The 16,560-nt window shown below is 40.3% G+C and overlaps 1 protein-coding gene across 1 annotated transcript in view; it reads right to left on the bottom strand.

Annotated features, from left to right (window-relative positions):
• Positions 1-1,746, bottom strand: part of LOC5576373 (mucin-5AC) — a 255,630-nt gene extending 253,884 nt beyond the window's left edge. Inside the window, exon 1 of the mRNA XM_021839782.1 lies at positions 1,041-1,746. The gene's annotated coding sequence lies outside the window, so the exon portion shown is untranslated. The remainder of the gene's footprint in view (positions 1-1,040) is intronic.
• Between the last annotated feature and the right edge of the window lie 14,814 nt (positions 1,747-16,560).

Here is a 16,560-nt window from a genome sequence, read left to right as displayed (position 1 = left end):
GAGCACCTAGAATAGAATTTTAAAGAAACGTCTGGCCATGTTTGTTAAAACTTAGGAAAGTTACAACATTTCAGGTATAAAAAGATCACAGCCCTTTGAACTTGGGATTCGAGTCATATTGACCCGAACAATATAGGAACATTGACAAATTCATCTAGAGAGTCTGTATTTTTTTTATAAAATTAACAGCTCAAAGTAAAAAGTAAGAGTAATGTTAATAGCAGTTCCCAAACATTCATCAAGTGCTCATAAGAACACTAAACTGAGAATCCGCCTCTACTCGGACATAACACCAGAGAAATGAAAAACAGTTTTCAAAATTTCAAACATTTCAAATCCCCACAGTTCCTTGTGTGATTAAATATTCCGTTCCGTTACTGTTCCCAGTTAGCATTTACCGGCCCCAATCTAAAGATCATCTTGGACTTGATCGGCCTACACACAACAGCATACGTATTGCACAATTACAAGCTGCTGTATCCACCTCACAGGCCTACAAACGACACCCCGTCTCCGTAGAGCCTCTCTAGAATCGTTCTTACAAGTGCAACCCAATATGCAACGACGATGCACTTTTTCACACACAACTATGGGTCGCACAATGCATCTAGCTCTGGGCAAGATTGCATCCGAAAACACGGCACCACCATCGAGAGCAAAGAGCCAAGAGCTCAGCCCAGTAGCACGGACCGGAGTTGCGCAATGTCTTGAGACCTCTTTTTGTATGCAGCAGCTCGAGAGTTGGCTGCTGAAGCTGTTGCTACCGTGGCCAGACGAAGAGGCAATCACGGGAAATGCAGGCTGGCTGCAGGGCAGGTAACCGTAGATTGGAGTCATGGCCCCGACACGAGCGATCACTCTCAATTTCATTGAACCGCCACTACCCGCTGCTGGGCAAACCTTCCGCTTGATTGCACTCCGGTTTGCTCGACTTTGTCTGCTTAGGGAAACACATCAACTAGATCGGGGAGTAGGCCTTCAATGTCCGGACATTTGAGGATCACTTTGTATTTGTGGTTCGATCAATTTGAGGAACTTACTTTGTATTTGATTTAAGGCCGGAGTCCACCAGCTATTCGCGGATCTTCCTTTGACTGCTTCAACCAGTGTTGGTAATCAATATCCTTGTCGGTGATCGTTTCTTTTCCGAAACACTTTCGTAATCACTGTCACTGTTCCATTCACTTGCCGTTGCCTGTTATTACGAAACTGTCGGGAATATACAGCAACTGTGCGATCGCGGCGCTATCAGCAGTAAAAGGTCGCCCCACTGATTCTGCTGGACTGACTAACTGGTCTCGCTAGAGCTACATTCACTTTCCTGCGCGGCGATCGAGCCAACAACAATTTCACCACCCTTCACCACTGTTGTAAGATCAATTCCTCAACTAGCCCCCTGAGGGCACACCTTCCCGTCAGGTCTCACACTCGAATCTCTGGCACCCGGACAATATCGCACCGAAAATCTTCCACAAGGCTTCCGTGCGCCGTATTCTTCCTCGATCTTCCAAATGATTGTAAGTGCACTTTGCTTCCTCAATTTCCCCAAACTGAAAATTTGTCAATCACACACCGATATCGAAATACGTTCCACTAAATCTTCACAAGGTCCTTCTTCTTCATCCAATTTCTGCGGGAATGTTGGACCGAATCTTCGAACGGCGCAATGCTCGGGAGCTCGCTGGAAAACGCTGCTTATCCAATAAAAGTCGTCGATCAACTGAACCAGCGCAGCCAACGCGTAGACCTCCAAGGTGGACTCCAAGAAATTCAACAGCCCCCGCACGCTCGCAAACGATCAAAACGATCAGTTTCTTGGCTCCAGTTCAAGTTTTTCACTTTCTAGCCGCGAGAACGACTCGAATCGCTCTCGCGATCGAGCAACCTGTTTCTCTCGCTCAGTTGGAGCATGCTCCAACTAAAAACTCGTATGGGTCCCGTCAAGACCCCACAAGAAGCGAAAAAGCCTATGGTTGTGATCGCTCTTTCTCTTGCGGAGATCAAAGAGTGAGAAAAATTGATCGAATTTGTCCGAAGCTGCGCTGCAGCTAACTTCACTCTGTCTCGTTGGGAGGACTTAAGCGATTTTGGAGCCGCAATTCGGATCCACAACAAACTCTCGCGGTTGCAGCAAAGCGGCAACAACGAGTGTGGAGCATGCGAACCATTTAATGAAAATAAAAAAAGGCGAAATGAAATAAAAACCGGAGTCAGAAAATTCCTCTCTGATGACATAACAAGGTAAGGTTTCGTGCGTTGCGGCGGGATATATGAATGGAAATGTGCGAAGGCGAAGTGGATTGCGATGGATTTTTTGTGTTGTTTTCAGGTGCAACACGGATTCTTTGAAGTCGGAAGAAAATCGATTACAATAGGTGTAATGTTCGTTTAAAGTGGAAATTTTGCGATTGCTTCTTCATTATCAAAGCTCAACTTATTTTGACTTGATTTTCAAATTCTATTTAACTGTTATTACTTTTTTTTAATTCCTTTATCAGTATCATTTGAAACATCACATTAATTTCTTATATCTAGGTGTTCTGTGATAGAAACCCCTATCATCCCAATATGGTAAAACCAAATTAAGCTTTTGTTAACATTTTGTTAACAACATATTACATTCCATGTGACGTAGCATTTCAGAATTTTTACAGGTGAGTTGATTTCACCTGCTCAGATTGTAACGATTTTTGCCTGAAATTATTAATTATTTTATTTGACATTTATTCCAATGCACATTGGTCCCAAAGCCATATCTAGGAAGACAAAAATGATTGCGCCTAAACTGTCAATTTTAGATATATGGTGTCTTCGGCAAAGTTTCTCCATATTTTTCAGACATTTTTTTCAGAGATGTCAAACTAGGGTGGCCCACATGGTTTACGAGATCAGCACATAAAATTTTTAGCTGAAGCATTTAGGACTACATAATGTTCTACAATGTTTTAGAACAACCGATTTTAAGCAACTTTGCCGAAGAACCCAAATTTCTATCTCTTATGGTTCGCGAGTTATGATTTTTTTAACAAAAAAGTTAAGGTGGTACTGAAAAATCAGTTTTTTCTTGATAACTTTTTATACGATAATTTCTCGCAAAAACTTTGTTCCGAGCACTTTTAGAACTTTTGATTGCGCAACTTTTGCCGAAGAAAGTACTGTTCTATCTCTTATGGTTACAGAGTTATCTGAAATTTTCTTCGAAAAAAAATGGTTGTTTTCAAATGCCGATATCTCCGAAAGGCGCAAACGGATTTTCAATCTTTTGTCACCATTAGAAAGATTATCTCTTTCTCTGTTTATGGTGAAACAACTGTGAAGACGTTTTTCATATTATTTGAAAATAATATGTTTTTTAACCTAAAATTGCCCATAACTTGAAACATAATGGAGATAGCTCATTGGTGCCTTCTGCAAAAATGTTCAAAATTGATAATTCTAAAAGTGTTTCATAAAAAATCAACGCTTTAAGATATATTCGCCATAAACCGAATTTTATATGGTAAGGAAAGCGAAAAAAGAGATATTTGCCGGAACAACCGGAATAACTGTATGTAATGTCATTTAAAATTGAATATATATGTATTGAAATAAGATCGATCACAGTAAGCGAAATCTTAGGAGTTAAGGAAAGTTAATTGCTGAAGCAGTTTTAACAGTGATCCATGGAACATTATTCCATAAACGAAATCTTGTTATTCCATGCGACATAATGTTTGTCCAGCTAAACTATGCCGTGGTTGGTTATAAATTGCTACTGCTTCGGCTTACTAAGCAGAAGGTCATGCGTTCAATACCGGACCCGTTTATTATATTATCAACCCTAAACGATAACAAAACATATACTTTGAAGAATTCCTTCAAATTACCAAAACCTTACTTCCCGTGATATCCTCTCATAGAAATATAGAAGTATCTGCACTTATTCTATCTGGGCATCCAACTTATCCCTTTCAATTCAATCAAATCCAATAAATCTGCCACAACGAATTAGTCAGGGCAGCATTCGCCTGTTGAAGAATGCATGAATCTTGAACAAGCGCCAGATATAAATCCCAAATATCTGTCTAAGGTAACGAACCAGAAGGTGGGCTTGATCACTTGAAATCTGCTTCACCAAATAATTTTCCTTTTTTCAACTCCTTAGATTCCGCTTACATGTGTATTCAATTTTAAATGACTTTACATACAGTTATTTCGATTGTTTTAGCAAATATCTCTGTTTTCGCTTTCTTTATCATATACGATTCGGTTTAGGGTGAACATATCTTAAGGCGTTGATTTTTTATAAATTTTCAATTTTGCTCATTTTTGCTGAAGGCACCAATGAGCTATCTCTATTATTTTGCAAGTTATGGGCAATTTTAGGTTAAAAAACATATTATTTTCAAAAATTTTTCAATCTTTTCAAACAAAAAACGTCCTCAAAGTTGTTTCACCATAAACAGAGAAAGAGATAATCTTTCTAATGGCGACAAAAGATTGAAAATCCGTTTGCGCCTTTCGGAGATATCGGCATTTGAAAACAACCATTTTTTTTCGAAGAAAATTTCTGATAACTCTGTAACCATAAAAGATAGAACAGTAGTTTCTTCGGCAAAAAGTTGCACAATCAAAATTTCTAAAAGTGCTTGGAACAAAGTTTTTGCGAGAAATTATCGTATAAAAAGTTATCAAGAAAAAAATGATTTTTCAGTACCACCCTAACTTTTTTGTTAAAAAAAAATCATAACTCGCGAACCATAAGAGATAGAAATTTGGGTTCTTCGGAAAAGTTGCTTAAAATCGGTTGTTCTAAAACATTGTAGAACATTGTGTAGTCCTAAATGCGTCAGCTAAAAAGTTTATGTGCTGATCTCGTAAGCCATGTGGGCCACCCTAGTTTGACATCTCTGAAAAAAATGTCTGAAAAATATGGAGAAATTTTGCCGAAGACACTATTTATCTAAAATTGACGGTTTAGGCGCAATCATTTTTGTCTTCCTAGATATGGCTTTGGGACCAATGTGCAATGTTTCAACATTGGATATTCTATGTAACTCATTGGGTGATATGAATAAAAAACTTTGAACTTTACTACATGTAGCATCTACTCAAAAACAAAATCCACAAAGTTTACTACACTTTTGGAATGAATAAAAAACTTTTCGAACATGTAGTACTTACTACTTTCGAACAAGAGCAGTGACTGAAGCTGCACGTTAAGAAATTTCCATTCAGAGTGCAGAGTGATTCTGCACGTAAAGAATAATCTATTCAGAGTGACGCTTGAAATTAATACAATCATGCATATGAAGAAAATGCATGGAATCTAATCGATTACGCGACAATTTGCACAAATCATGAAGGTGCTGTTATTTGACAAGATTTGTAGTGTAATTTTGCGATTAGTCTGGTATTCTCTCTATGTATATGATTTTATGATGATGGTACATCAAAGAATTTTCTGGGTGGTTTTCGGTCTTCGCCAACGCCGATGATTTTTTAAATACTAGGTTAACATTTATGAAGAGATCTTGAGATTACAGCTATCAAATTAGGAACCACATATTTTCTAGCACCAGTACTGAGATTCTGGTGAAATTGCGGTAGAATTATGATGCTCCCCGTGTGTTTTCTTAACAGCATGTTGAATTCCGATGTTCTAAGTGTTTCTGTGATATTCTCGTTATTTTGGTGGGGTTTCTGATAGTATCCTTGGAATGTCTAGAACTTAGAATGTAGAGATTTTTATGAGAATTGTAGTGATTTCATTGGTAGTCGTTAGAATTCAATGAGGATCTCCCCTAAAACACCAGGGTTCCCTTTGAAATTATTAAAATTCTTAACGATTCCACAAAAAATCCCATTGAAATCTATAAAATATTTACCGACATTCAAAACGTTTATATTAAAGCTTTACTTTGAAATTCCAACGGAACTGGAGATCAACGGAATCTTAAAGGTTTTTACAATAATTACAAAGATTGATTTTCGGAATTACAAATATTCACACAATAATTCGCAGGAATCCCACCGCAATCTCATAGATTCTTACAGAAATATCGTCTCAAAGATACCCACAGAATTCCAAGAGATTAATATTCGGAATCCCATTCCCACCCCAATTCTAGAGTTTTTACCAGATTCCTAATATTTCCGCAATATTCCTGGAATGCTATTTAAATTTTCAGAACTATCATAAAAAATCCGACATCCCTATCGGAATCTCAAAGTTCCTACAGGAATTCCGGAATTCAAAAGGAAATCTGAGATGTCAGAATTTACACGTAAAATTCAGAATTACTTTATCAATATCTGAATTCCTACCGACATCCTAAAATTCCTAGAAAATAACATAATTATCGTAATGCCAGAATTCACACGGATATTACAAATTGCTACTGCCGGTAATCTTACCGGAATCTCAGAATTGGCGGAGCGAAAGTTTTCGTAACCTCAGAATTCCTTTGCAAAACTCAAAATACCTTCCGATATATCAACACTCATATTGTTTTCCCATGATTTTTACTCAAAAGTAAATTATTCCATTCAATTCCGCAAACTCAAAGCATGTGTAGCAACCTCTGAAGCTAACTACCACTAGCTTTGTAGTAAATGCTACCTTTATTCATAGCAATGCGTTGTTTGTAGTATGTTCGAAAGGTGTAGAAAGGAAAATGACACAAACATGTCCCACTCGTGTTCCACATATAGCGTTTACTACCGAGAATGTAGTAAACTCAACTTTACTACATTTTATTCATACGGCCCATTGGTACTAAACCAGGGAGGAAGCCTCAGAATCATTTTCAAAATTTTATTTTGAATTCTCTGCAGAGCTTTCTTCCTGGTATTACAACAGCTAGTCCATATTGGTACAGCATACAACATGGCTGGCCTTAAAATTTGTTTGAATATCAAAAGCTTGTTCTTAAGACAAAGTTTTGATTTTGTATTAATAAGGGGATAGAGACATTTTACATATTTGTTACATTTGACTTGAATGTCCTCAATGTGATTTTTGAAAGTTAAATTTTTTTCTAGCATTAGCCCTAGATACTTAACTTCATCTGACCAATTTATTGGAACCCCTCTCATCGTAACAACATGTTTACTTGAAGGTTTCAAATGATTAGTTTTTGGTTTATGTGGGAATATTATTAGTTGAGTTTTGGAAGCATTAGAAAAAAACTTCCATATTTGCAAGTATGAAGAAAAAATATGCAAACTTTTTTGCAGTCGACTACAGATAACGCGCAGGCTTCGTCCTTTGGCAGAGAGGCCTGTGTCATCCGCAAACAGGGATTTTTGACATCCCTCAGGTAAGTCAGATGTGAAAATATTGTAAACTATACAGTATTGGAAATAAAAAAGTAAACAGCACAGCAAGTCACTAAATTCAACAAAATTTTCTTTAGATTTTGGTTTGCATTTGAGGCATTTCATTCAGAAAGTAAAGCTTACAATAAAACAAACGATTAGAGATCATTTTTGAAGTTATCTGTTTATTAACTTTATGCTAATTCATTTTTGTTTCAACTCATTGAGTAATCACTTGGGAAATAAAAAAGTAAACATTTTGGCAAACACACTCATTTAATGTCATTGCAATTCGTGGTTTATAAATCTCAATATTTAGTATGTCCTCCTCTATTTTTGATAACTTCCATGAGTCGTTTGGGCATACTTTCGACCAAATTTGTCAATGTTTGCTGTGGTATTGCGTCCCACGCTTCCTGAATAGCCTGCCAGAAATTATTCAGGTTATTCCGCGAATCCATAGGAACTTTGTCATCCAGGATAGTCCACAGATGCTCAATGGGGTTGAGATCTGGGGATTGCGGAGGCCACTCAAGCATTTTAATTTTTTTCGACTGAAAATAGCGTTTCGCAGGTGTTGACGTGTACTTGGGGTCGTTGTCTTGCTGGAAAATGTTGTCAGTCATACGCATTTTCTTCAGTGAGGGCTGTATCTTAACGTATGATTCACCTGTCATCATTTCATCAATTTTGACGATATTTCCGACTCATTTCCAAGAAAAACAACCCCAAACAAGCAACGACCCTCCTCCGTACTTCACTGTTGGTTGCGTAAATCTTGATTGAAACCTCTCCGACTTCAAGCAACGTGTTCTCTGGCGCTTTTTTATGTTCTTCAGCTCGAACTTACTTTCGTCTGTCCAAACGATCTTCTTCCAAAAGTCTGTAGGACAAGAAGCAAACTTCCTTGTAAAATTCAAGCGCTTTTTTAAACTAACCTTTCTTAACAAAGGTTTTTTTTTCTTGAAGAAGCTTTGCAGTCCTACTTCTCGAAGTCGGTTGCTTACAGTTCTGCGGGATATGTCCAGGTTTAGCTCCTCCTTGATAACTCGACACGATTTGTCGGGATCCGATCGAGATAAACGTCGAATTATGCGGTGTGTATGGATAGACGTCTTACGGGGTCTGCCACTTTCCGGCATGCGCTCCACCGTTCCCGCTGTATTTTGCTTTTTGACAATTTTTGAAATTGCGGTGATTGAAATTTGGTACTTTTTCGCTTTTTCACGGTAACATACATTTCTTTTCACGTCCGAGATGATAAGCCTTCGAATCTCTGCTGATTTTTGTCTATCTTAATATAGATAAAAAAATATATAAAAAATTTCTGATCTAGACAGATTTAAGGGGGCAGGATCCGTCATTGATTTCGGAATTTTCAAAAGCAGTTTTTTCGTTCAAAATCAAGAAAATTTACTGGAAAATGTGTTCACTGGCACGGTAAATGGCTGGGCATGGCGTACCATTGGTACCTCGCGTACCTACAGGAATAAAATAGACCCCATTGTGTGGTCCTTATCCTCTTGCCCAGCAACTCCTATCCCTACCTCCTCGTGGTACTGGCCGGGGTACGAGTAACCTTGGGGAAGATCGGGTAACCAACCCCCGGTGGGAACTTTGGTCGTATGCTGACAGGGTAGGGGGGTTTTGCTTGTGCAAACCTGGAGCGTCTGTACTCCATGTTAGGAGCGGCTCACAACAGCGTCTGTTCCCCATGTCAGGGGCGGCTGATCATCGTCCGAGTGCCAGAGAAGGACTCTAAGCTAAACTGCGCACTATGGCCCTCCGAACATATAGGGGGAATGGTCCTCCGGAAATCTAGGGGGTTGGTGTCAGGCCCTGCAAGCCAGCCGTAAAAATACACCAGCACAGGAACGTCAACGAGAGAATACGGACCGGAACAATCGGCAAAGACCACAGCGACGAAAATGGACTTGCGATTGGAAACTCGGTACGTGGAACTGCAAATCTCTCAACTTCATCGGAAGCACACGCATACTCTCCGATGTACTGAAGATCCGCGGTTTCGACATCGTAGCGCTGCAGGAGGTGTGCTGGACAGGTTCGATGGTGCGAACGTTTAGAGGTAATCATACCATCTACCAGAGTTGCGGCAACACACGTGAGCTGGGAACAGCTTTTATAGTGATGGGTGATATGCAGAGGCGCGTGATCGGGTGGTGGCCGATCAACGAAAGAATGTGCAAGTTGAGGCTCAAAGGCCGGTTCTTCAACTTCAGCATCATAAACGTGCATAGCCCTCACTCCGGAAGCACTGATGATGACAAGGACGCATTTTACGCGCAGCTTGAACGCGAGTACGACCGCTGCCCAAGCCACGACGTCAAGATCATCATAGGAGACTTAAACGCTCAGGTTGGCCAGGAGGAGGAATTCAGACCGACGATTGGAAAGTTCAGCGCCCACCGGCTGACGAACGAGAACGGCCTACGACAGATAGATTTTCCCACCTCCAAGAATATGGCCATTCGTAGCACCTATTTCCAGCACAGCCTCCCGTATCGGTACACCTGGAGATCACCTCAGCAGACAGAATCGCAAATCGACCACGTTTTGATCGATGGACGGCACTTCTCCGACATAACCGACGTCAGAACCTATCGTGGCGCTAACATTGACTCCGACCACTACCTGGTGATGGTGAAACTGCGCCAAAAACTATCCGTCATTAACAATGTACGGTATCGACGCCCGCCTCGGTATAACCTAGCGCGACTGGCCCAACCGAACGTCGCTGCTGCATACGCGCAGCATCTCGAGGTAGCGTTGCCAGAAGAGGGCGAGCTTGACGAAGCCCCTCTTGAGGACTGCTGGAGCAACATAAAAGCAGCCATCAACAACGCAGCCGAGAGCATCGTCGGGTACGTGGAAAGGAGGACATGTGACGATTGGTTCGACGATGAATGCAGGCAGGTTTTGGAGAAGAAGGATGCAGCGTGGGCTGCAATGCTGCAGCAAGGAACGCGACAAAACGTGGAGCGATATAAAAGAAAACGAAAGCAGCAAACCCGCCTATTCCGGGACAAAAAGCGCCGCCTGGAAGAAGCGGAATGTGAAGAAATGGAACAGCTGCATCGTTCACACGAAACGCGAAAGTTCTACGAGAAGCTTAACGCATCCCGAAAAGGCTTCGTGCCGCGAGCCGAAATGTGTAGGGATAAGGACGGAAGCATCTTGACGGACGGACGTGAGGTGATTGAAAGGTGGAGGCAGCACTACGATGAACACCTGAATGGCACGGAGAACACAAGCGCCGAGGGTCACGACAGCAGAGGAAGTTGCTACGTCAGCACGGCGGATGAAGGAAACCAACCTGCCCCCACATTGAGGGAAGTTAAGGATGCCATCAACCAGCTCAAGAATAACAAGGCCGCTGGTAAGGATGGTATTGGAGCTGCACTCATCAAAATGCCCGGAGAGGTTGGCAGCCTGTCTGCACCGGCTGATTGTCAGAATCTGGGAAACGGAACAGCTGCCGGAGGAGTGGAAGCAAGGGGTCATATGCCCCATCTACAAGAAGGGCGACAAACTGGAATGTGAAAACTATCGTGCGATCACTATCCTGAATGCCGCCTACAAAGTGCTATCCCAGATTATCTTCCGTCGTCTATCACCAATAACAAATGAGTTTGTGGGAAGTTATCAAGCTGGTTTCATCAACGGCCGCTCGACAACGGACCAAATCTTCACTGTACGGCAAATCCTCCAGAAATGCCGTGAATACCAAGTCCCAACGCATCACTTGTTCATCGATTTCAAAGCGGCTTATGATAGCATCGACCGCGAAGAGCTATGGAAAATAATGGACGAGTACAGCTTTCCCGGGAAGCTCACAAGACTAATAAGAGCAACGATGGACGGTGTGCAGAATAGCGTGAAGATTTCGGGTGAACATTCCAGTTCGTTTGAATCCCGCCGGAGACTTCGACAGGGTGATGGACTTTCGTGCCTGTTGTTCAACATCGCGCTAGAAGGTGTCATGCGGAGAGCCGGGTTCAATAACCGAGGTACGATTTTCACAAGATCCAGCCAATTTGTTTGCTTCGCGGATGATATGGATGTTGTCGGCAGATCATTTGGAACGGTGGCAGACCTGCACACCCGCCTGAAACGTGAAGCGACAAAAGTCGGCCTGGTGGTGAATGCGTCAAAAACAAAGTACATGCTGATAGGCGGAACCGAGCGTGACAGAGCCCGCCTGGGAAGCAGTGTTACGATAGACGGGGATACTTTTGAGGTGGTTGATGAGTTCGTCTACCTCGGATCCTTGTTAACGGCTGATAACAACGTTAGTCGTGAAATACGGAGACGCACCATCAGTGGAAGTCGCGCCTACTATGGGCTCCAGAAGAAGCTGCGGTCGAGAAAGATTCTCCCCCGCTCCAAATGTACCATGTACAAAACGCTTATAAGACCGGTAGTCCTCTATGGACATGAAGCATGGACCATGCTGGAAGAGGACCTGCAAGCACTTGGAGTGTTCGAACGAAGGGTGCTTAGGACGATCTTTGGCGGAGTACAGGAAAACGGTGTGTGGCGGCGGAGAATGAACCACGAGCTCGCTAGGCTTTTCGGCGAACCCAGTATCCAGAAGGTTGCGAAAGCCGGAAGGGTGCGCTGGGCAGGGCATGTTGCAAGACTACCGGACAACAATCCTGCAAAGATGGTGTTCGCGTCGAATCCGGTTGGCACAAGAAGGCGAGGAGCACAGCGAGCGAGGTGGCTTGATCAGGTGCAACAAGATCTGGAGAACGTGGGCCAAAATCGAAGTTGGAAAGACACAACCATGGACCGAGTAAATTGGCGTAACATCGTTAACGAGGTTTTATCAAATTAATTGATGTAATACCAACTAAATAAATAAATAATGTGTTCACTGTATTCTTTTCCCTCACAGAAACACAGCGAACACATTTTAATCGAATAAAATTCAGTTTTGAACAGAAAAACTGCTTTTGAAGTTTCGATGATGACGATGATTACGATGACGGAGCGTTGAACGTTAATGAAAGTGAATGTCTTACCTCTTTATGGATAAAAATAACGCAATTTGATCCAAAAATAACGGCACACAGTGAGGAAATCAAGCAAATCGTTCTTGTTTACTTCTTATTTTCCAACGATAAAACGATAGCGTGGAAGATAAACGTCATATTTACCAAAGTATGTATATAACAGTAATGTAAATGTTTTAGTTAAGTCGTGATAATGTCATGCAATAATGTAGGGGTGATCAATTTTTTTGACTGTATATTATTCGATCAATATTCATAAGTAGTAAAATGTACCACCTGTTAACTTTTTTATTTCCAACACTGTAGGTCCCGAAATGCCTTGAGGAATATCAGCTCTAACAGGAAGTCTTTCAGACCTGGAGTTTTAAAAATAACCGTGAAGTGTGCGATTTAACAGATAACTTTGAACTATTCTACATTGTTGAAAAATTAAAGTTTTTTAATTTTACAATCAATCCTTCATACCAAACACTGTCGAGTGCTTCTTCTATGTCTAGAAAAGCAAGACAAGTAGAATAGCCTTCAGATTTGTTGGAACGAATCAAATTTGTTACACGTAAAAGTTGATGAGTGGTCGAATTTCCCAGTCGGAAACCGAACTGTTCATTGGCATAAATTGGATTTTTGTTGATGTGGACCATTGTTCTGTTCAAAATGACTTTTTCAAACAGGAATGATAGGGGAGAGCAAGTGGAATGGACAATAACTGGAAGCTTCTGCAGGATTTTTTTCTGGATTTAAAATTCGTACAACTTTGGCATTTTTCCATTTGTCAGAAAAATATGCCAGTTGTAAAAATAGTTATTAATTAATTAAGAAATGATAAGCTACTTCCTGGAAGCTTCTTTATAAGGATGTAAAAAAATCCATCATCGCTAGGGGCTATCGTATTTTTGAATTTTTTAATAATAGTTTTCATTTGTTCCAAAACAATGTCCCAGGAATTTTCGAAAATGTTCTCTTGATTGACAATGCTTTCGAAATTCGATTCCTGTTCGGTTCAGGAAATTTTCGTAATGGAAATTTTCTTGACTTCCTTGGGCATATAGTATCATCGTACCTGCCACACGACGAACGAATGCAAAAATAGCACCTTGGCAAAGAAAGCTCTCAGTTAATAACTGTGGAAGTGCTCATAGAAACACTAAGCTGGGGTCATAATTTTTGAACCTTTGGGAGTCTCGTAGATCATTTTCAAAGCTACAATCAACTCTCCTTTACTCGATATTCCGATATTTAGTAAAATAAATATAGCAAAAGTTGGTTTGAACGGCTAACTCGATTGGATCGCAGTTGCACTAGTTTTGTGTACTTTAAGTCTATGCCTCCCTTGGTTGGTTCGATACATCTTGACGATTCCTGACGAAAACTTCTTCATCAAATAGCTTCCTGGGTAACAGCTGAAACTGCCATATATTCGACCTCCATCGTAGATAGAGCCACCGTTGACTGCTTGCGGCAATTCCAGGTCCTCTAGATTGCATTAGTACGTACCCAGTGACGGACCGACGAGTGCAGTGTCGTTACCCCAATCCGCATCACAATATCCTACGAAGTTCTTGTCACATCCTCCATTGTACGACAATTTCATTGATTTCGTCCCCTTGAGACAACGAAGAATTCTTTTTGCCGCTATTCAGTGAGCTTTTCCAGGATCATTACAGAAATGACTCACCCTGGGAGGGAGTAACCAATACAAAATTTCTGTACGTCATAGTGAGCCGGGATTCCACTGTCACGAACTGTCACTGTGAGCCCAGATCTCAAACATTGGACTAACATGGGAAAAGCGCGTAACTGATTAAAACACATTTTCGCATTTCATCAAAAGTGACAAAAATCGAATGAAAATCAATTCATGCACACAATGCAAGTAATGTCACGTGAGCACCTTTCAATCGGATTGAATATAAAGCATTGAAAATCGCATCGTTTTACTTTTTCCAATAAAAATGAATATTTAGTGCATAGAAAACTGTGGCCCTTTTTCCATGTTTGTCAGGAAAAATCGAAAGTACACAACAAAAGAAAACTAGCGATTTTCCCCAAGCCTGCCTTGATTGTTGTTGGCAAGCTGGAGTTATCTTGCAGTTGAAACAAACATTGTTCTATATTTCGTGTGTAGTATCGGTGCCTCCCTCCCAGGACTCACCCACCGCATTCTCAGCAAAATCTGGACGTGTACCTTGCGCTAAATATTGCAGTCCACCCACCAGTTCACGGAATGGTACTTTTTCCATCTGCTGCCGCTCTTTTTTTGTCTTAGGACTCATTGACTTCGTTGGTTTCTTTTCCGGGTTTCGCTGGCGTAGTGACAGGATTCACGAACAAAGTTGAGTAACAAAATGATAACAAGTTTAGTTATCCGATAACAAGCATTTGATAACTTAGTTTGTTTTCATTTTGGTTGAATAAGCAGGCAACATGACAAACATGATAACAAAAGTTTATACTAAAAATATCATATAAATATCTCATTGTGTTATCACTTGAAACAGGGTGATAACAAGTTTTGTTGTACAGCCAATTTTCCTCATTGATAACTTATTATGTTATCAATTAATTATGAATGTCGAATTATGATATCAAAAAGTTGACGTCATTCGCCCGTCGCACAGTGGGACGAAATAAAAAAAGTGGAACATGTGTGTTTGTGCTGAAACTATTGGGTTTAGCGTTTCGACATGTTCTACAAAGTTTCATCATTTGTTGAGTACTTAATTTAGACAGTGAAAAAAATTTCACTTAAAGTGATATACACTGAGGAAAAAATTAACTTTTTTAATTATTGTCAGAATTGAAAACTGTCTAAGGAAGTATTGTAGGCGACATCATTTCATGAAAGTTTGTCGAAGACGGAACAGCTCTATCTCCTACACTGACGAAGTTTGGGGGATAAAAATGATAGGTTCCCACTTAAAACTCATATTTTCTCCATAACTTCTAAATTTGAATTTCTACATTTTTACAATGTTCTACAATGTTTAAGGTGCAGTAAAAAAACACATTTTTGCCCAGACACTGAAGCGCTAACTCTTCATTTTGAAGATTTACGAACGATTTTCTGATTTTTTCACATCAAATTTAAGTGTGCACATCTTGTAAAGTTGCAAGTAGTAGCAGCTTATTTTAGCATCATGCTGTTCCTCAACCTATACCCTTTTAATATACGTACGAATAATTGCGGGGTCAAGCGGGGCTCATCGCAGTTTGTTTAATTGAAAATTGTTTTTCCTATAATTAAATAAATATTTTTGTAGTGGAGGTACTAAGCACCATTGAACTTCATTTAACCGCCTAAAATCAAGAAGTGCAATTAATGTACAAATTAATGTTGTAACGGGCAATAACGACCATTAACTCAATGACAAAACTGATTTCATCGCAGTAACCCACAGCATGTCAGTGAAAAATAACACCTCCACTATTGGTACACTGTTCCTTCAGTTGCGGTATATTTTTCCTATAGCTGCGGCATCCATTGTTTTCTTATGGGATCCTTCATTATAGTAACACTTTACCGCAACTATTGGTATGAGTTAGTGAAGTTTTAGCAATTTTAGTGATATTTCATCAGTTTTGAAAAAACACGCTCTTTTCAACTATCCCGTATATCAACAAGCCAATACGTCGATTGGCAGTGTCGGTTCTGTGGCTAATGTAATAAAATCAGTGAAAACGGCACTACCGCAACTATAGGAACACCCACAACTAATGGAACATTTACCTTACTTCATAAACAGAGCCGTATCTTGTGGTAACGGCCTGGGCCACATAACCTATTGAATAATACGTCTACTAGGTTTGGTAGTGTAATACAGAATGAGGTTCTATATAATTCTAATTCATGGCATACTACAATTCTATGGTTATAACTCTAACAAAATGTACACAGAAAGAAAAATCCGTGTAAAGTTCAACGTAAAATCGTGCACATAAAGTGAATGCCATATATGTCGCAAATTTACACGTCACATCGTGTAAAATTACATCAACATCATGTAAGTTTCCGCTAAACATCGTGTAATCTAGCATGGACTCTAACCGATTACGCGACAATTCGCATTTTACACGATGTTGATGTAATTTTACACGATGTGTCATGTAAATTTGCGACATATCTGGCATTCCCTTTATGTGCATGATTTTTCGCTGAAATTTACATGGATTTTTCTTTCTGTGTAAGACTCGAGCTGAAAAAATCAAAATTTTGCAACTTGTTGCA

The sequence above is a fragment of the Aedes aegypti genome, chromosome 1, assembly GCF_002204515.2.
Source record: "Aedes aegypti strain LVP_AGWG chromosome 1, AaegL5.0 Primary Assembly, whole genome shotgun sequence".
Lineage (NCBI taxonomy): Eukaryota > Metazoa > Arthropoda > Insecta > Diptera > Culicidae > Aedes > Aedes aegypti.
This window is presented reverse-complemented; position numbering and strand designations above follow the sequence as displayed.